Source organism: Schistocerca gregaria, chromosome 8, assembly GCF_023897955.1.
Source record: "Schistocerca gregaria isolate iqSchGreg1 chromosome 8, iqSchGreg1.2, whole genome shotgun sequence".
Taxonomy (NCBI): domain Eukaryota; kingdom Metazoa; phylum Arthropoda; class Insecta; order Orthoptera; family Acrididae; genus Schistocerca; species Schistocerca gregaria.
In genome coordinates, this window is record NC_064927.1 from 62,707,922 (window position 1) to 62,730,884 (window position 22,963).

A 22,963-nucleotide genomic window follows, 5' to 3' on the forward strand; every position below is an offset into this window, starting at 1 on the left:
CCCTCCCGGAGACCCGATTGGATGACTATTCCGGAATCTTTTGCCAATGGAAAGATCATCATGACACTTCTTCAGCTACAGGCCACATGTCCTATGGATACACGTTACGTGTCTTTATTGCAGTGGTTTCCATTGCCTTCTGCATCCTCATGTCGTTGTTCATTGCTGATTCTTCCTCCTTTAGGGGCAATTTCCCACTCCTAGGGCAAGAGAGTGCCCTGAACCTCTATCCGCTCCTCCGCCCTCTTTGACAAGGCCGTTGGCAGAATGAGGCTGACTCCTTATGCCGGAAGTCTTACCATTATATAATCTATCTGATACCTTTTAGTATCTCCAGTGTTCTTCCATGTATACAACCTTTTTTCATGATACTTGAACCAGGTGTTAGCTATGATTAAGTTATGCTGTGCGCAAAATTCTACCAGACGGCTTCCTCTTTCATTTCTTAGCCCCAATCCATATTCACCTACTATGTTTACTTCTCTCCCTTTTCCTACGCTTGAATTCGAGTCACCTATGACTATTAAATTTTCGTCTCGCTTCACTATTTGAATAATTTCTGTTATCTCGTCATATATTTCATCAATTTCTTCGTCATCTGCAGAGCTAGTTGGCATATAAACTTGTACTACTGTAGTAGGCGTGGGCTTCGTGTCTATTTTGGCCACAATAATGCGTTCACTATGCTTTTTGTAGTAGCTTACCCGTACTCCTATTTTTTATTCATTATTAAACCTACTTCTACATTACCCCTATTTGATTTTGTATTTATAACCATGTATTCACCTGACCAAAAGTCTTGTTCCTCCTGCCACCGAACTTCACTAATTCCATCTATATCTATCTTTAACCTATCCATTTCCCTTTTTAAATTTTCTAACCTACCTGCCAGATTAAGGGATCTGACATTCCACGCTCCGATCCGTAGAACGGCAGTTTTCTTTCTCCTGATAACGACGTCCTCTTGAGTAGTCCCCGCCCGGAGATCCGAATGGGGGACTATTTTACCTCCGAAATATTTTACCCAAGAGGACGCCATCATCATTAACAATACAGTAAAGCTGCATGCCCTCGGGAAAAATTACGGCTGTAGTTTCCCCTTGCTTTCAACCGTTCGCAGTACCAGCAGAGCAAGGCCGTTTTGGTTAGTGTTACGAGGTCAGATCAGTCAATCATCCAGACTGTTGCCCCTGCAACTACTGAAAAGGCTGCTGACCCTGTTCAGGAACCACACGTTTGTCTGGCCTCTCAACAGATACCCCTCCGTCGTGGTTGCACCTTCAGTACGGCTATCTGTATCGCTAAGGCACGCAAGCCTCCCCACCAACGGCAAGGTCCATGGTTCATGGGGGGAGAAGAACATCGGCAGATTCGAACTTGGGTTCTCTGATTCCCATCCAGTTGCCTTTGCCGTTGCGCTATCGGTGCTGTCACCTACGACATATCCTTAATCTATTTTCTAACTTACGACATATCTTAGAAAATAGATTAAGGAAAGGCAACCCTACATATCTACCATTCGTAGAGAAAGCTGTTGACAATGTTGACTGGAATACTCGCTTTCAAATTATGAAGGTTGCAAGGGTAAAATACAGGGAGTGAAAGGCTATTTACAATTTGAACAGAAACCAGATGGCAGTTATAAGAGTCGAGGGGCACGAAAGGGAACCAGCGATTGGGAAGCGAGTGAGACAGGGGTGTAGCCTATCCCCGATATTATTCAATCTGTATATTGAGCAAGCAGTAAAGGAAACAAAAGAAAAATTCGGAGTAGGTATTAAAATCCATGGAGAAGAAATAAAAATTTTGAGGTTCGCCAATGACATTGTAATTCTGTCAGAGACAGCAATGGACCTGGTAGAGCAGCTTAACGGAATGGATAGTGTCTTGACAGGAGGATATAAGATGAACTTCAACAAAAGCAAAACGAGAATAGTGGAATGTAGTCGAAATATATCGGGTGATGCTGCGGGAATTAGATTAGGAAACGAAACACTAAAGTAGTAAAGGGGTTTTGCTATTTGGGGAGCAAAATAACTGATGATGGCCGAAGTAGAGAGGATATAAAATGTAGACTGGCAATGGCAAGGAAAGCGTTTCTGAAGAAGAGAAATTTGTTAACATCGAGTATAGATTTAAGTGTCAGTAAGTCGTTTCTGAAAGAATTTGTATGGAGCGTAGCCATGTATGGAAGTAAAAGTGGACGATAAATAGTTTAGACAAGAAGAGAGTAGAAGTTTCGAAATGTGGTGCTACAGAAGAATGCTGAAGATTAGATGGGTAGATCACATAATTAACGAGGATGTATTGAATAGAAGAGAAGAGAAATTTGTGGCACAACTTGACTAGAAGAAGGGATAGGTTGGTATGGCATATTCTGAGGCATCAAGGGATCATCAATTTAGTATTGGAGGGCAGCGCGGAGGGTACAAATCGTAGAGGGAGACCAAGAGATGAATACACTTAACAGATTCAGAAGGATGTAGGTTGAAGTAGGTACTGGGAGATGAAGAAGCTTGCACAGGAGATAGTATCATGGAGAGCTGTATCAAACAAGTCTCTGGACTGAAGACCACAACAACAACAACAATAACAAGAATGTATACATCTAATGCCATATTCCTCCACAAACCAACAAGCGAATTGTCGGCTTCCTGATAGCCAGAATCAGTGATGTATTTCCTTCCTAACGTGGGAAAACAAACTATTGAGCAGATGGTCATAATGTTTCGGCTGATCAGTATATATCCTCGGTTCGGATTCATTTGCTGGAATATACTTGGTCATCCACGAAAGAAGTGAGCTACGAAACACCTCACAATTGTTTGCAAGGTCAACTAGTATACGAATTGACTTTTGTATAGTATTATTAGAACAGAATCAGCATAGAGCTATATATGTATATGTTTTACATACTTTCTAGGCGCTACAGTCTGAAACCACGCGACCGCTACGTTCGTGCCTCGGGCATGGATGTCTGTGATGTCCTTAGGTTAGTTAGGTTTAAGTAGTTCTAAGTTCTAGGGGACTGATGACCTGCTCAGAGCCATTTGAACCATGCTTTCTACTCAAAAGGAGCTAATGTTCGGCCACTTGCACTTCAAAGCAATAGTGTAGGCAGTGGCGATCTATCGCACAGCACTGGAGGTGGACGAGATTGCAGGTATAGGCGATGTTCTATGACGGTTCATTACAGTGGCTTCTATCGCTTAACAATAACACACACACAAGATTAAGAGATGTAAAGATTTAGGGCATCGTTCATTCTTCACCACAAGCTATTTGAGAGACAGTGACGCCAATATTTAAATTAGGGAGAAGACGATTACATTTTTTTCCATCTGCTACAGTAAGCTCGAAGTAATTTTTTGACAGTAGCCTACCCGAATGTAACCGATACATCGTCAAATTTTATTAAGACGAAAAACAAGACAAACACTTAGAGACAATACAGCTATCCTCTCTAAGCACATTCTCATAATACGAGGTTTGTAACGTAAATAGTGGCATCTATTTATTAACAACCGATACAAAAGAGTTACATGTTTTCACCTGTTACTGTCCTTCAAAGGAGTCACCAGCGTTGTGTAGAAGCCGATGCCAGCTATGTGGAACGCGTAGTATACCGTTAGCTGAGCCTGTTCTGTTGATGGTGCGAATGGAGCGGTCTACTGCCTGTCAGATCTGTGGAACATTTCTGAAGCGAATGCCGCGAAGTGGTTACTTCATCTTCGGAATCAAATCAAAGTCACAAGGAGTTGAGTCCGGGGAGTAAGGTTGATGCTGCAGTCTTCATTGACCATCACATAGTGGGGGGAACGGCACTGTCATCGCCGACGTCTCTTATTCATGGCTGCGTCTGACAGCGACCATCTTTAGCATGTGGAGACGTTGTGAGGTACGAACTGTAACCGGAGGTCTCACTCTCACGATGACAGCACATTCCTCCCCAACAAACCTCCATACCGTCTTCGTGTAGTGCTAAGTCACGTGACGCTGAAGGGGGGAAGGCACGAATACGAACTAGTTGAAGAGACAAGGACTTCAATGACATCCAATGGCAGCTCCTTGTCCACACCCAGGTATCCACCTTGCGTATGACTGCGAACACTAGTCGAAAAACTGTCCACAGGATGGGTGGCCACATCCAGGGATTTAGACTCTCCGGTATGAAGAAGAGCATGCAGAACTCCAGGGGCGTCGTGAGAGCTGTCCAAGGGCGGCACCTCTACGTTCATCGACTGAGGCTGCAGGACCGGCGGCGACGGTGGGACGTCAGCCTCTGCTGGCACCACTCCGGATGGCATCGACCATAGTGGTCTGACAGGCTGAGGCTCCGCGCCTATAAGATGCATGGCTGTTGGGGTGGAACAGTCGCAAGCGAGCAACCTCTGGGGGACCTGTCGCACCCCAGTTGTATAAGGCTTACTCAGGCACGCGGGGCTCTGTCTGAGCGGACCTTTAGTTCCCTAGCTGCTCGTGGGACCGCAATGGACCCTTCGACATCTACATTTACCCCTATCAGTGGCTTGGGTGGACCACTGGTAGGAAAACACACCCCATCGAAAAAGCTACTTCGTGCTGCGAGTCCTCCAGCGCCTGGTGTTCCTCGAGATTTATCAGACTGTCGTAACAGAGCACATGCTGATAATCAGAATGTGTTTTTGATTATTAAACGGAAGGAGGGTAGCTTTGAGAGGGTTTCTCCCTTTTACATCCATAAGGGTCTTGAGGGAATTGCAGGTACACTGAAATCTGTTAAGCGACTGCGCAATGGTACTCTGTTAGTTGAGACTTCCAAGTTCCCGTCAAGTCGCTTCTCTTCGGAAAGCAACCTGTCTCGGAGAATATGCTATCAGACCGAGCTCCACTCCACGTTGAACTATAGTAAGGGTGTTGTGACATGTAGGGGCTTGGTGGATATCCCCACAGACGAGTCAAAATCTGAGTGGCCTGAAGAAGGTGTTGTTGACGTACAGCATATTATGAAACGAGTCGATGGGGACCTAGTCAAATCCGACTCGTTTATTCTCACGTTCAGTTGCCCCAGACTCCCAGAGCATGTTAAAGCGGGGTTCTCAAGTTTGCCAGTACGGCCATATTTCCCCAACCCAATGCGCTGTTTTAAATGTCAGCGCTTTGGGCATACACCGTTGGAGTGCAATGGGATAGCCACTTGTGGTAAATGTGGTCAGCCTGCCCATGAAGGAGCCGATTGTTCATCGCCTGTGAAGAGCGTGAATTGCTCTGGGAGTCACCCTGTCTGGAGCAGGATCTGCCCCATCTATCTAGAAGAACGGAAGATACAGGAGATCAAAACATCTCAGCGCATCCCCTATGGTGAGGCCAAGAATCTCTTTAAGGCCATGCAACCTCCTGTGTTTTCAACATCTTTCGCTTCCGCTCTGAAAAAACCAGTACAAATGGCCACTGTTGCTACGCAAACGGAGGATGCTAGTGTTAGCACCAATACCTGCGTTTGCCGGTGCACTTAAGCTACTGCGGTTGTTTTGAAACCTGCAGCTCTCCCCATAACGTCGGAGAAGGCCGTGGTTGCTGACATTGGGGTACTTCCTGCCTCTCCCCATATGGCGCCTACTGCCCAGGCGAGTAAAGCTCAACCTGTTGACAAGGCTCTGCCTTCTAAGACCCCCAAGACAAAGACACCGAAGGTGAAGGTTTTGCCACCTGAGGAGACTCGTCAGGGTCGGTCCGATGACGAGGCCATCGTACTGTCTGACATGTCCAGTGGGTCGTCATCGGAGCTGATGGACATTGATGTCGACCGGGGGCGATGTTCTCTCCCCAGGAATAAATCTCCGGCCAGTACAGGCTCTCCTCCAAAGCACAGAGGCAGGGTGAAAGTTCAGCCACCCTGATCACTGGCTCCCATATTACAGTGGAACCTGAATGGGTTCAGGACGCATGTGGCCGAATTACAACTCCTTGTACGAGAGTGCCCTTTGTGCTTATGTCTCCAAGAGACACATTTTCGGGCCACTGATGCTCCTTCTTTCCGGGGCTATACCGTATATCGAAAAGGGCAAAGGGTGGTGTTGCGGTTTTTGTCCGTGACATGCACCACTCATCAGAGCTCCTTCTCGTTACGGACTTGCAAACAGTTGCAGTTGACCTTCTTGTGGGTCGGAGGCTCACAGTCTGTTCAGTTTACTTACCACTTCAGGATGCGATAGGCTCTGCGGCTCTCACAGACCTTATTAGCCAACTCCCCCGCCAATTTCTTCTTCTGGGGGACTTCAATGCTCACAATGTCTTATGGGGCTCTCCGACTACTTGCCCCAGGGGTCGCATTCTGGAAAGCCTCATGATGTCTGAAGAACTGTGCATCCTCAACTCTCGTGCTCCCACTCATTTCTGTACTGCTTCCGGGTCGTTATCGGCTATTGACCTTTCCTTTTGCTCTCCAGCACTCGCGGATTCTGCTCTGTGGGAGGTTGCTGCTGACCTCCATTCTAGTGACCACTTCCCCCTTTGGATTCGCCTCCTGGATGAGGCTGTGGCTTTACCAATGCTACCCCGGTGGCATCTCTGCAGAGCTGAACGGACACTTTTCAGCCATCTGGCTGTGTTTTGGAACACCGTGCCAGCGTCCACGCATGCGTCGACCATGTTACAGCCGTGATCTCCCATGCTGCTGAATTGTCGATCCCACGGTCCTCAGGTCATCCCAAGAGGCGTTCTGTCCCTTGGTGGACCGCTGAGTGCCACTCAGTCATCCGAGCCCGCCGTGCAGCTCTGCGCCGCTTCAAGTGCCGTCCCTCAGCTGACAAGCTTGCGGCCTTTCGGGTGGCAAGGGCCGAGGCGCGGCGAGTGATTAAAGAGAGCAAACGACGGTCATGGCAATCCTTCTTGAACTCCATCCCTCGCTCCTCTAGTTCTACGAAAGCATGGGAAGCCATCAGGAGGATTTCCGGGAAACGCAGCCAACTACCTGTCACAGCATCGCTGCATCAGGGATGTCTCCTCACGGCACCGAGAGACATTGCCCAGACACTGGCCATGCATATTGCGGACTCTATCGCCACTATTAACTGTGATCCAGATTTCTCCGGCTACCGCACTGCCATCGAGAGGGGTCACTTGGACTTCCGGTCTCTAAATTCTGAACCCTATAACTGCTCCTTCACAATGTGGGAACTGGATTCGGCGCTGTTTGTGGCTCATGATACTGCGCCTGGTCATGATCTAATCCTGTACAGCATGCTGCAGCACTTGTTGCTGCCATCCAAGGAAGTTCTCCTGAACTGTTTTAATATGATATGGTTATCCGACACGTACCCTGACTCGTGGAGGGAGGCGATTTTGATTCCCCTCCTCAAACCGGCGAAGGACCGAATGCATAAATGCATCCCAGTAGCTATCGCAGTATTGCTTTGACGAGCTGTGTCGGGAAGACGTTGGAACGCATGGACAACCGTCGCCTGGTTTGGCTGCTCGAGACCAGGCAGCTCCTTAGCTCCTCTCAGTGTGGCTTTCGGAGATGTCGTTCAACTATAGACAACTTGACCCTGCTTGAGGCGGCCATCCAGCAGGCCTTCCTACGTAACCAGCATTGTCTAGGTGTATTCTTTGATATTAATAAGGCGTATGACACTACTTGGCGCCGCCTTATCCTCAATCAACTCCATGAGTGGGGCTTTCGTGGCCGTCTCCCCGGCTTCATTCGGTCCTTTCTTTCCCACCGCCTCTTTCGATATCGGGTTGGTAATGTGCTATCTGATTTGTACGTGCAGGAGAATGGTGTTCCTCAGGGAAGCGTTTTAAGTGTCACCCTCTTTGCCGTCGCCATTAACAGTATCACGTCCACTATCCGGAGTCCTGCTCAATGCGCCTTGTTTGTGGACGATTTTGCTGTTTTCTGTTCTTCCTCCAGTCTTGTCACTGCTAGTCGGCAGTTGCAGCTTACGATAAAGCGATTAGAGGCATGGACTGCGAAGACGCGTTTAACCTTTTCTGCAGACAAATGTGTGTGTGTTCATTTTAATTGTTCTCGACGTCTTTTTACCTCCCCTGAATTGCATGTGAGGGACACCATTCTTTCTTTTAGAGGCACTGTGAGGTTCCTGGGCCTCACTTTCGATTCCAAGTTGTCGTGGTTGCCGCACCTTAAAGACGTCAAGGTGCGGGCCCTGAAGGCACTGAATATTTTGAAGTGTCTGAGCCATCGGTCCTGGGGAGCAGACCGGCCCGTCTGCTGCTGTTTTATAGGGCTTCCGGCCGATCGCGTCTTGACTACGGTTGCACCGTATATGGGTCAGCAAGACCTTCGTATCTGAAGATTCTTGACGCAGTACACCGTGAGGGTGTCAGGCTGGCCACTGGTGCCTTCCGTACCAGTCCCATGCCCAGCCTGTGTGCTGAGGCAGGGGAACCGCCGCTCGCCATCCGGCGGAAACTCCTCATGGTGCGACTGGTGTGTCAATTCCTTCCCTGTCCTACCTCCCCTGCATACCCTACCGTTGCCCGACCGCCTATGGAACGTCTCTTTTCCAGTCGTCCCAGGGCAACGAGACCATTTGGGATTCGTGCCAAGCATGTGGTTGAGTCCCTCGGTGTGGAGCGTGTGGCCCCACAACGACAAGGTTTTACCCGCCTGCCTCCCTGGCTGCTCCAGAGGCCCAGCGTCCATTTAGACTTGTCGGAGTACCGGAGGAGCTGCACTCCTGCGTTTGTTTTTACCTCCTTATTTTCCGATATTTTACACCAGCATCCCGACCATGCACCAGTATTTACGGATGGCTCTAAACAGGAGGACTGTGTTTGTTGTGCTGTTGTTTTCCCTGATCGAGTCGTCAAGTCACGGCTTCCTGCGGCATTTACCATCTTTGATGCCGAATTGTCTGCGATCTTGGGTGCATTGGAGCAGATGAGATGTGTACCCAGTCTTAAGTTCCTCATCTGTTCTGACTCCCTGAGTGCCCTTCAGACCATGCAACACTTGTACCCAGCGGATACGGTGGTCCAGAACATCCATGATGCCCTACTCCACTTGCAACGGCAGGGGAAGGACATTTGTTTCTACTGGGTGCCAGGGCACGTGGCGGATGTGGCTGCCAAAGATGCATGTTCCCTCCCTCACGTTGTTGAATGTGCCGTCCCCCTCCATGCTGTTACCTCCCTTTTGCGTTTTCGTGTTATAAGTCAATGGGAAGAGGAGTGGCTGGCAGTCAATGAAAATAAGCTGCGTCTGGTCAAGGCCACCACGCGGCCATGGCGTACGTCCTACCAGTCATGCAGGCGGGGTGAGGTTCTCCTGACTCGCCTCCGCATCGGGCACAGTCCCTTAACGCATGGTTTTTTACTCCGGCGGGAGGACCCCCCAATCTGCAGTGCTTGTGGCGTCCATATTACTGTCCGCCACATCTTACTTGACTGTCTTTTATTCTCTGACCAGAGGGCGGTGGTTTCTTTGCCACCGGATTAGCCCTCTATTTTGCAAGACGACGCAACGACTGTGGTTAATGTCTTACGGTTTTGTGTCCTGTCCGATTTGTTGCCTCGGATTTTAGGGGGAGGGTTTTAATGTGCTCCTTGGTGACTGGCTCACCCACGTTTTAGATAAGAGGTCCGCCAATCACGATTACCTCCTTGATTCCCTTCGATTTCTGTTCTCTTTTCCTTGTATTTCCTTTCCTTTTTTAGTGCGTTCCCTCTCCTCTTGTTTTGCCTCCGTATGCGAGGATTTGCAACTGCGTCAGGTCTGTGTCTCTTTATCTGTTCTCCTCGTTCGCTGTTCGTCTTAGTCCAGTCACTGCACGTGTTCCTGTTTTTATACGTTTGGGCGCTGATGACCACGGTGTTTAGCGCCCGTAAACCTCAAACACACACACAGACACACACACACACACCATCAGTGCCCGCAGACGGCCACGGAGTACTGCAGGTAGCCTTGCTCGGGACCTTACCACAGCCACTGAACAGTTGTCTCCAAACTCCTGAAAGGTGCAGTCCACTGACCCCTGGTCACAGGAGAGCTCGTAAAGCCTGGTGTCAAGAACACAGTACATGGTCATTGGAACAGTGGTCTCAGTTCACGGACGAGTCCAGGTATAGTCTGAACAGTGATTCTCACAGGGTTTCATGTGGCGTGAACTAGGAACCAAAGTTTTTTTTTTTTTGTCATCAGTCTACAGAATGCCTCCAGATGTGCTTCGGATACTACTACTGATCTCCCAGGAATCGATCAAATCGTAGACAGTTTGAGACATTTCTCCCGTGAATAAAAGTCGGAATGGTGCCTCTTGTATTCAATCCCGTTGCAATTTCTGTGTTTCATCAACACTCTGAAGGTTCACAGATTACAGAATGCCTCCAGGTATGCTTCGGATACTACTACTGGTCTCCCAGGAATCGATCACAGCGTAGACAGTTTGAGACATTACTCCAATGGAGAAAAGTCGGAATTGTGACCGTTGTATTCAATCCCGATGCAATTTCTGTGTTTCATCAGCACTCTGAAGGTCCACTGATTATAGAAAGCGTCCAGATGTGCTTTGGATACTACTACTGGTCTTCCAGGAATCGATCAAAGCGTAGTTAGTTTGAGACATTACTCCTATGGAGAAAAGTCGGCATGGTTCCTGTTATATTCAATCACAATGCAATTTCTGTGTTTCATCAACACTCTGAAGGTCCACAGATTACAGAATGCCTCCAGATGTGCTTCGGAAACTACTACTGGTCTTCCTTTCCTGTGCTAACCTCTTCATCTGGGAGTAACACTTGCAACCTACGTCCTCAATTATTTGCTTGACGCATTCCAATCTCTGTCTTCCTCTACAGTTTTTGCCCTCTACAGTTCCCTCTAGTACCGTGGAAGTCATTCCCTCATGTCTTAGCAGACGTCCTATCATCCTGTCCCTTCTGCTTATCAGTGTTTTCCACATATTCCTTTCCTCCCCGATTCTGCGTAGAACCTCCTCATTCCTTACCTTATCAGTCCACCTAATTTTCAACATTCGTCTATAGCACCACATCTCAAATGCTACGATTCTCTTCTGTTCCGGTTTTCCCACAGTCCATGTTCCACTACCATAGAATGCTGTACTCCAGACGTACATCCTCAGAAATGTCTTCCTCAAATTAAGGCCGGTGTTTGATATTAGTAGACTTCTCTTGGCCAGAAATGCCTTTTTGCCATAGCGAGTCTGCTTTCGATGTGTTCCTTGCTCCGTCCGTCACTGGTTATTTTACTGCCTAGGTAGCAGAATTCCTTAACTTCATTGACTTCGTGACCATCAATCCTGATGTTAAGTTTCTCGCTGTTCTCAGTTCTACTACTTTTCATTACCTACGTCTTTCTCCGATTTACTCTCAAACCATACTGTGTACTCACTAGACTGTTCATTCCGTTCAGCAGATCATTTAATTCTTCTTCACTTTAACTTAGGATAGCAATGTCATCAGCGAATCGTGTCATTGATATCCTTTCACCTTGTATTTTAATTCCACTCCTGAACCTTTCTTTTGGTTCAAATGGCTCTGAGTGGTCATCAGTCCCCTAGAACTTATAACTACTTAAACCTAACTAACCTAAGGACTTCACACACATCCATGCCCGAGGCAGGATTCGAAACTGCGACCGTGGCTCCGGACTGCGCGCCTAGAACCACCAGACCACCGCGGCCGGCTGAACCTTTCTTTTATTTCCATCATTGCTTCCTCGATGTACAGATTGAAGAGTAGGGGCGAAAGGCTACAGCCCTGTCTTACACCCTTCTTAATACGAGCACTTCGTTCTTGATCGTCCACTCTTATTATTCCCTCTTGGTTGTTGCACATATTGTATATGACCCGTCTCTCCCTATAGCTTACCCCTACTTTTTTCAGTATCTCGAACAGCTTGCACCATTTACCAAATACCAACCTTTTAATGTCCTTGAAAGGGACCTGTATGGAGGTCGTGGTTTGATGGTGTGGGGTGGGATTATGATTGGTGCACGTTCACCCCTGCATGTCTTTGAGAGAGGAACTGTAACAGGTCAGGTGTATCGGGATGTCATTTTGCACCAGTATGCCCGCCTTTTCAGGAGTGCAATGGGTCCTACCTTCCTCCTGATGGATGATAACGCATGGCCCCACCGAGCTGCCATCGTGGAGGGATAACTTGAAACGTAAGATATCAGGCGAATCGAGTGACCTGCCTGTTCTCCAGACCTAAACTCCACCGAGCACGTGTGGGATGCTCTCGTTCGACGTATCGCTGCACGTCTTCAAACCCCTATGAGGCTTCAGGAGCTCCGACAGGCACTGGTGCAAGAATGGGGGGCTATATCCCAACAGCTGTTCGACCACCTAATCTAGAGGATGACAATCCGTTGTGAGGCCTGTGTACATGTGCACGGTGATGATATGCCATACTGATGTCGGGGTACATGCACAGTAAACAGTGGCGTTTTGTAGCGCATGTGTTTTTGGGCGGGTTTCTCAATACCGTGGACTTACAGATCTGTGTCGTGGGTGTTCCCTATGTGCATATGCTATTAGTGCCAGTTTTGTCTAGTGCCACGTTGTGTGGCACCGCACCACATTCTGAAATTATCCTTAATTTATGAACATGAGTGTATGTGTTGCACAATGATACAGCTTTGCGACATCCAGTGGCATGTGTGAGTATTGTCAAGGAAATGCGTTGCGGATAGAGTTTGTAGTGAAGAAGTAAAAATCCGCGCCTGTGATCGAGAAAGCGAATGTTGGCCGGCTAATAAACAAGCTCAGGCATGATTGCAGCTACCTCGTAAACGTCTTTCTCATTCCCGCCAAGGTCAGCAAGGTCAGTCCCGCAGCGGTGGTTTATAAAGGCGTAACGCCGCCCAATGGATGGCTACCTCGATTGCAGCAGCTGTCGTGTCTCCACAGCAACGCGCTGCGTATAGCAATGAGGCGAGGCGCGGCGTCGCGACGCCTGGCGGCCTACAGCTCCGCGGAACTGCTGGCGCGGTGTGACGCCGGCAGCGCTGGGCGGCATCGATCCGGCAGAGGCGGCGGCGGCGCTGAAACAGACGCCGCGGCTGCGGTGGGCGTGTCTGGCGCGGGGGCGCCTCCAGCCAGTAGTGACCGCAGAGTCAGAAGCTGGTCGCCGGCTCAGGAAATGTTACTGGCACCGTCCAATTTGGCGATTGTATCAGTTTCTCTCTGGATTCCCACCTTCAATAGAGAAATGTACTTTCCCTGTGGGTGGATGACTTGGTGGAGACCTCAACTGTAGAACTGCCATTTCCCACGCAAAGGGATATAAGCCAGGAAAGGGATATAAGGCAACAGGTGCCATATTGGCACAATGCGGAGTGTGAGTCAAACTCTGATAACCCAAGAGGATGCGCGAGTGGCTGTGTAGAATGAGATGCGTCGTTGTCACGCAGATAAGTATGTGCTTAGCAAAAGTACAGGGGAGGGAAACGATCCACCTTGGTACAACAAACATATTAGGAAGTTGTTGAGAAAGCAGAGAACTCTATACAATCATTCTAATGTAGTCACTGTCCCGCTGACAAACAGAAATTATGCAAAGAAAGGAGCTGTCAGAAGGACTATGAGAGATTCTTTTAATGAATTTGAAAGCAATATTTTATCTGCAGTTTGTAAAAATATGAAACGGTACAGTAGTTTCCGCTCTATAAGCAGCAGGTTTCGCTGCTCGCTCGCACCTAGGAATACAAAGGCGGCTCTGGGTGGAAAGAAATGTGTCAGGCTTCATAACACGTATTTATATGTGTCGTGTATTATGCATTTCTTGTACATGAATGTGAATCTGCACATGAACTTTCCTAATCCTCCTCACGCCTTTCCATAAAGCGTGGCCAAACATTTGGGATGTACTTCTGTAGTACAGTAGTGCCAACCTTACTCCTGGGTAGGGGATCAGAGACTCAGCACAGGCAGGTAAAAGACAAAGAGGTTCCAGTGTCACAAGATTTGGGGTGGAGAGGTTGGTCACGGCCAAGTGGTTCGAACACCCCCTCCACCGGGGCCAGGAAGGCCTCCAAGTGCCATAAATTATCTGGGAGTACGCATTAGGAGTGATTTAAAATGGAATGATCATGTAAAGTTGATCGTCGGTAAAGCAGATACCAGACTGAGATTCATTGGAAGAATCCTAAGGAAATGCAATCCGACAACAAAGGAAGTAGGTTACAGTACGCTTGTTCGCCCACTGCTTGAATACTGCTCAGTAGTGTGGGATCGGCACCAGATAGGGTTGAAAGAAGAGATAGAGAAGATCCAACGGAGAGCAGCGCGCTTCGTTACAGGATCATTTAGTAATCTCGAAAGCGTTACGGAGATGATAGATAAACTCCAGTGGAAGACTCTGCAGGAGAGACGCTCAGTAGCTCGGTACGGGCTTTTGTTAAAGTTCCGAGAACATACCTTCACCGAAGAGTCAAGCAGCTCTCTCCTACGTATATCTCGCGAAGAGACCATGAGGATAAAATCAGAGAAATTAGAGCCCACACAGAAGCATACCGACAATCCTTCTTTCCACGTACAATACGAGACTGGAATAGAAGGGAGAACCGACAGAGGTACTAAGGGTACCGTCCGCCACACACCGTCAGGTGGCTTGCGGAGCATGGATGTAGATGTAGATGTAGATAGATGTAGATGTAGGTCCCTTGCTTTTTACGATTCACTTAATCGATCTGGTTAATAGTATTGACAGCGACATTAGACTGTTTCTACAGGAAACTAGTGTATCACGAAAGTTGTGAACAGATCAATGAGGATCTGCAGAAAATAAATGCGTGGTGTAATGAATGGCAGTTATCTCTTAATAGTAGTAAGTGTAACCTACTGTGTATAACAAGGCGAAAATCCCCATTAATGTACGAGTACAAAATAAATGCCCAGTCTTTGGAAACGGTAACGTCCGTCAAGTATCTGGGTGTGACTATTCGAAATGATCTCAAGTGGAATGATCAGATTACACAAGTAACGGGTAAGGCGAACTCCAGATTTCGGTTTATTGGTAGAATCCTGAAGCGATGCAGGAAATAGCTTACAATACACTACTTCGTTCAGTCTTGGAGTACTGTTCGTCTGTATGGGACCCTTACCAGTTGGGTCTGATTCAAGAGATTGAAAATATCCAAAGAAGAGCGGCAAGATTCGTGACTGGTACATTTAGCCATCGCGAGAGCGTTACAAATCTCATAGAAAGTTTGAAGTGGGACACACTTGCAGATAGGCGGCGCTCTAAACACAAGGGGCTGCTTACTAAATTCCGAAATCCGATCTTCGCCGAGGATGTAGAGCATATACTATCACCACCAACTTTGAAATCGCGCAATGATCACCATTCAAATATAAGGGAAATAGGAGCTCGTACTGAGGCGTTCCGACAGTCGTTTTTCCCTCGCGCGATCCGAGAGGGGGGGGGGGGGGGGTTATGACTTTGGCGCGAATTGTGCCCTGCACCACACACCGCTTGGTGGCTAGCGGAGTATATATGTAGTTGTAGATGTAGATGTAGAAGAAATACCACCCTGTCGATCCGCTTGTCTGTGCTCTTCGTCTTCACAGTGTCGTATAGCCTCGTCAGGATTATGTTCGTGTGACACTTGGCACTTGCAAGCATAATCCGTGGGCTCCACATTGTTGCAGTCCCACAGAACTCATTATCACCTCGGCTGGATCTTAGTCTTCCTAGCGGTGATGAAACCTTCGATTTTCCACTGCTTGATTTGCTCCTAGTGTCACAAGCGTAGTGGCATACAGGTTTATCCATTGACGACAAACATAAGTTTAGTGAACATATCAGACTTACACACAGAGAAAGCCAATGAAAATAATCCATAAGTTAGCAAGAATAAACACAACAATATACAGACTGTCCATAAAGACAATACGTACACATCAAATCGCACCATTTGAATCCATAGTATGCTTTGCAGCGAGCGCCTGGGCACATCGACTGAGTCTTGCAAACATAAAATCATTGTGAGACATGGCCAAAGAATTTCTGTTCTGCACATCGTCGGCGGACGTACTATACTTCGTGATGGGAGTGTGCTCCATTGACATCACCGTCCGTCAAAGAGCAGCAGCATACTGCTTGAAGAAAGTCAGATGCGTCAAGATTTTGATATTATAGGAGAGGACGCCACAAAAAAGCGCCAAGTAAACCGCGGCCGAAATCGTATCTGCCGGAGAGCATGGGATTCCACATATGGTTCATATGGCTCTGAGCACTATGGGACTTAACATCTCAGGTCATCAGTCCCCTAGAACTTAGAACTACTTAAACCTAACTAGCTTAAGGACATCACACACATCCATGCCCGAGACAGGATTCGAACCTGGGACCGTACGGTCGCGCGGTTCCAAACTGAAGCGCCTAGAACCGCTCAGCCACACCGGCCGGCCTGGGATTCTACAGAAAAGGGGCGTCGCGTCTAGGCGTTTTTTTTTTCCAAACAGCAAGATATGAATTAGTGTGAAACAAATAGATCCCGCACATGGCAAGGTCCATTTCCTCACGGGCCATGGTCCATACCCAGAACATCTCCATCCGTTTGGTCTCAGCCGAACACCGATGTGCACTTACGGAGAGCCGGGAATTACTGGACATTTTACTTTACACTGTGACAGGTTCACAGACATACGACCCAAGGACCGCAATGGAAACATCTGCAGTTTTACGAAGGGGACTGACAAGAGAATGGCACATGTCGTGGAGACATACATGGTTTTTGAACACTTGCGGAATGTCTGTGACTGTGTACCGCTTTCTAAGATTTTGTATTTCTGGGGATCCATAGCCTGCAAATGCTTAATAAACGTAAATACGGTCCGTAGTAGGCTGTAGTGCGATGTTTATTTAAAAGTGCGTCATTGTCAAGCACCTGCAAAACCAGCACTACGCTGTCTGTTTACATCGCCATGTATAAGTAACACTTTACCCACCCCACGTTAGCCGGCCTCAGTGGCCGTGCGGTTCTAGGCGCTACAGTCTGTAGCCGCGTGACCGCTACGGTCGCAGGTTCGATTCCTGCCTCGGGAATGGATGTGTGTGATGTCCTTAGGTTAGTTAGGTTTAAGTAGTTCTAAGTTCTAGGGGACTGATGACCACAGCAGCTAAGTCCCATGGTGCTCAGAGCCGTTTGAACCACCCCACGCCGGCCGCGGTGGTCTCGCGGTTCTAGGCGCGCAGTCCGGAACCGCGCGACTGCTACGGTCGCAGGTTCGAATCCTGCCTCGGGCATGGATGTGTGTGATGTCCTTAGGTTAGTTAGGTTTAAGTAGTTCTAGGGGACTGATGGCCAAAGATGTTAAGTCCCATAGTGCTCAGAGCCAACCACCCCACGTTAAGATACAACATTACTGTACAAACTTCTTACTTACATTTGTAACATCTGTATTTCATGTCATTTTGAAATCACTCTTAATTACAAGCAAAAAGTAGCCATATTTCGTTATTTTACGAAAGGGTCCAAACACTACAGTGATATCTTTTTAGATCGTATTCTGAACATTGCTCTATGTACAACAACATGGTAACTGATAGCAGCTGGTAAATTGTTGTCACTGATACACATTCATCCAAAGACTTTAAGACTCTGGATAGCACGTATAATAGGCATGTTACACATAATGCTGGCGTCCCAGATTTGGTTGACGTCATGTATAAAAACTGTCCTCGACTAAAGAATACATTAAGGGAAGAAATGGACTTAATACTGTATACAGTACACGGCATATCATAGGAAAAGCTACATTATTTTAAACATCATATTTAAAAAGAATTATGAGGTACGTACAAAATTCCACAAATAATTGAAATAAAATACCCCATCGATTGCTGGAGCGTCAGGTATAAAGCCTGCGTTATACCGTAGGTCATCAGTGTCTGACAGTTATTTATAGACACACAGAAGCCAGGCCTGACTATTTCTACAGAAAGATAACCCACAGAGTTTTTTATTTTAAGTAACAACCAATATACGTCACGTGACATGGTGGCAATCATATGTCACCTGCGTTATGATATGCACCACCCAGTAATGGGAAAATCAAGTACTTCATGACTTTCAGTGAATCATAGTATCATAACATGAAATACATTAAAAAAGCCATGGGGTCGTTTCAGTATAAAGAGAAACAACGTGGAAATATCTATGAAAAGAGGATAATCGCTGGAGTTACAAGTTTCTGCTACATGTATTTGCCTACGTGTTGGAATTCTTACGTATTTCTTAGGGTGGCGTATTTCTTACATTTGTACTTGTCATAAGTTACACGGCACATGCGCTCGTTAATAGGATTTCTCGTTTTCCAAAATATTTCAACAACCCAGGTAAGTGTCTCCGATATTTCCTGCGTCTGAGATTACGTAATTGCAAACCACTGCATTCACCAGACAAGCTCCATGTTTTTATATTATTAGCCAATATAGGTAGTAGACGACAAAAACTTTTGGCCTTTTACAAGTCAGATCTATAAGGAACAATTCAGTACACTTTGAAGTTTTTTTATTTGATTACGAGTTCATGTACTCGTTCAATACCCATTTGTGTTACTTTCGAATAATATTCCCCTTTTTCTCGCATTTTGAGTGAGTTTGCCATCTCCTATCATTAGTGCAAAAGACATATCGCTTTATCGTTGGATCACATTCATCGTACGTTGGTATTTCAGTGCATAAACTGTGTGCATCACTTTGAGTGACCCCTCAGGTATCCTTCTGAAAGGAGCGGCAGCTTGTAAATTGACGTTTTTAGCGTGGGACGAGCATCCCCGGGTGTACACGATTGAGTTCGAGCTGTAATTCATATTCAGTTAACGGAAGTGGACAGCCGTTGCTCAGACACCATGCTGCTAAAACATGGGTGTCTAGGTGAGCTTTCTGTGGTAGCGTTATTGACGGCACTAGGTAGGGTAAGATCGCGGATTAGTAACAAGTTACACATCAGTGTCACTTCTCACAATAGTCATTAACATAATTAACATTTAAATAATTGCTACTTGCAATCGTCGTACAACACCAGATGTCTCGGCAATGCAGACGATAACCAATGGCAGAGCATACATTTGTTTACACCAAGGTTGAACTTTGTGGAATAGAGTACACCTCTCAGCAGGTATTACGACTATAACTCCTGACTATCGTTAATCCGCCACAGAGGGATTACTCTTTAGTTCTCTTTGATAAGAACAGAAGTACTAGCTGGAGGGGTGTTGTGTACATAGTTCCGCGTAGTCAGCGCGCACACAATTTTCCCACTAGAGCGTGCTCCGCTAAGGACAACAGCGCAAGCGCAGCGCTCGTCCGTCTCCGTACTACGAGATGGCGATGTCATAGAGACGGACCAAATTCTGCTTCCGCCGATCCGCGTGTTAATATGTAACGCAGCCAATTATATTGCTGCTAATGTAGAACCTTTTCTCCTCGCGGATCACACTCGCGCAGTGATACCTGAACGCTCGAGGTATTATAACGAGTGTACAGACCTCCAATTAGTCAGTCTGCATTGGTCTGCACCAGTCTGTACCAGTCTGCATTAGTCTACAGTCAAGTTTCAGTCTGTGCTAATAAGATTACCATATTCCTGTACATAGCCATGAAGATAAATGAATAGACACTTTGTCAAGTATCAGAGATATGTGAGAATAAGATTAACGTACCAAGACCAAAGGAACTTCAGATTGTCAATTGTAAACAGCATACAGAATCAAGTCACGTAATATCTACGTTTTTTATTACTTTAATAAATGTGTGTGAAAATTGATCAAGTTCTATTTAAAGTTGGTCACCGTCAATCTGGTACTCTAAGCGTGCAAGTGGCATTTCTATCGTCTGACATAACGGCAGAAGATAAACACGCCACGATAAGACCACGAGACATTTTTCTGACACTCGCCTACTTCGCTAGAGCGACAAGTCAAATAATCTGATGGTGTGCGTACCGAAGGTCTTACAGTAGGCACACCACAAGGGGCAAGTAAATTGTACTTCTTCTCCGTCTTCTTTTCTTGCTTCCTCGTCCACCGTGTCTCGCTGCAGTCCTCTGTAGGCAGCAATCGTCAAAAATCGAAAGCATACTGTAAAATGGGGTACGCCAACTTCTAAGATCCTACTATAATTATTCAAAAAGACTTAGTTGCCTACTTCTTCCGTATATCAAATTCACCGTAAACATTATGATGTGGAATGCGTCAACAGAACAAACACCGAACACGTTTGTTATTGGTAACTCTCAAGAATTAATCTACGATACAGAAGGAGTTGTCAAGGAAAAATCTCTTTTATCTACATTGGGAAAGACGTCTGCTATCTGTCGACCATTTCACTTTCATGGGTGGACTGTTAAAGAGTTTTATAGCTGCATGTTTCACGCCTTTCTCTGCCAAAGTTATGCTCGTTAGAGGATATTGCAGATCATGTATATTAACACAATCTTCAGTTGGTTCATGGTAGAACAACATTATAATAAATGAGAAGTACCAGTTTGCTTTTGTTCTACAATATTACTTCTATTGTTAACCGATTTTCGGCTTACAAGGCCATCTACATACATTTACTGAGTAAATGTCTGAATATGGCCTTGTAAGAAGAAAACCGGTTAACAACAAAAGTAATATTGTAGAACAGAAGCAAACTGGTGCTGTTCATTTATCAGATCATGTATCCTTCTGAATACATTAGTGTCGTTACCGAAACTTCCTGACAGATTAAAAACGCGCCCCCCACTAGGACTGCAACCCGCGACCTTCGCCTTTGGCAGGAAAGTGCTTCACCCACTGAGTTATTTCAGCACGAAGCAACGAGAGGGAGGCTGTAAAATGAAAACAGCTGAAGCGATCGTAATGGCATCGTCAACGGAATACAGTGTGGTCTATATTTACAGCGCTGAGGACCGAGACTCACCGCTGGAGGAACACGGGCGCACACTCGCGTTACTTCAGAGTGAACAGGTGCACTCACTAGTGCTCAAAATGAAGGAATGATGATAGGTTCAGGTCTAACAACCCTACCACAAGAAAGGTCAAAATTTAATAATGACTGTGGTGTTGCTCACGCTGCTAAATACTGCATTTTCGGGCAACAACAAACTTATTATGTGGCAGGTGTTTAGAACACAGTTAATAAAGTCATTGCATGTAATAATGAATAAGCTAGGCACTCATCTTTTCGTGTTTGCCACGCCTCCCCAGACAAAGTACTAGCGCACTGGCAGCTCAGGTGACCTGGGTGGCCAGCTAGGGCCGTCTCCACGCTGACCTCTGCTAATACCGTTGCCAAGCGTGAAGATTGTGTAAAGGTGCTCCAAGGTTCGGCCGGCTGCATAGGCAGTTGCTCTCTGTTGGAAGTAACTGTCAGTCTTTTTCTGCTCCGTCAATGCTGCCACAGATGGTTTCAAAATCCAGGCCACTTTTATTTGGCCCACCTAGTGTGACTTACTACAAACCCGCAGAATACTCAAGTAACAGGAAAGAAGATATACAATTGTTGTGTTTGATGGAAACTGGTAAAACTGTTTGCAACATATGACAGTTTTTAATAGTTCTGGAGAAAGTGTAATGTGGGTGCTTATTCGAGAAATGAGAACAACCGTGTAGGATGAAATGACAAGTTAAATGTCGCAAATTTTAGCACAAAAATTACAGCTCTTACACAGTTTTCAACTCAACAACATAAAAACAGTGCAATGGATAACACATCTCGGCAACATAAAAACGTGAGATAGTCCTGACACAACACTGTTAAATATTAACTCTCTGAAAGAACATTAATCCTAAGCACAATAATATGAAAGTTTAATTTGAAGTTTCTTTAGAAAATTGCTCCTACACATACATTATGATGTTGGTCAGTACTATGAAAATAGTCCGATTCCAGTTCAAACTTCGGTACTAATTAGGATGAGAATCAAGTCTACGGTGGTTGGTTAGTTATGTGACAAATTTGAGCGCAAGATTTCCAAAGGCCGTTAGAGGTTACAGTGGGCGCAAGTCTTCGTATGTGGAGATATGTATGCACATGGTTGGAGCAGAATGCATGTTATAGTGCCCTCTCAGTTCTCATAAGAACAATATGAATTTGGCTGATTCGCTTCTCCACAGTTGGAGCTAAACGTTGCTACAGCTAACTTCTAGCTGGATTGCAGCCGCTGTGAACGCAGTGTCCACACAAATTTCTTCCTGTGTCATACACATCGTTAAGCGCTCCGTTCTGAACTTGACGCCAATTCAGAGAAGAGTGGCAGATCTTCCTGTCCCACTTGGGTTCATTCGTTCTTGAGGCCACGGCCTTTTTCGACCAATAGGACACTCTCTCTACAAATCGCAATGTCCTATCAAACTACGCCAAAACTTCAACATTTTTCTCCTTCCTAGTGCGTTCCCACCAATCGGACATTTTGTCCCCTTTCTAGACGTCTAAAGAACATTGACCTATCTGTGTGTCGCACTGACTGGACACCGAAATGCTTTACTAGTTTTTGTTCATATCCCAATGGAATTCCGAAACGCAGCTTTCTAAAGCTTTTTCTTCATCCCTTGTGCAGATGTGCCACTACACATAGTCCTCCCTCCTGAAACACCTGTTCCAGTTCGCCGACCTTCCCCCTGACATCCCTTTAACTGGTTTCCGTTGTAACATCTGCAGCGTGCCTTCGCTACACTGTTGTCTGCCTGGCTAAACGAATCGCTTTGCCTGTTCCACCTTCTGCTCAAAGACATGTATTGTACTGGAATGGTGTGTTAGTTACCGTCGATTGACTGTCATCCCTTTTTGCATTACATACTGATAGGCAAATGTTCTCATAACCACCGAATTATGTTAGGCGTCATACTCACCTTTTCGTTGTGATGTATAAAGCTCTGACCATTTATTCTACCTTTCTTACAAAAGGTAAGTCATGTTAATGAAGAACGAAAGACAGAACGTTGCAGTTTGATGTCCCAGTGTCAATGTGGTCGTTAGAGGTGGAGCACAAGCTTGGAT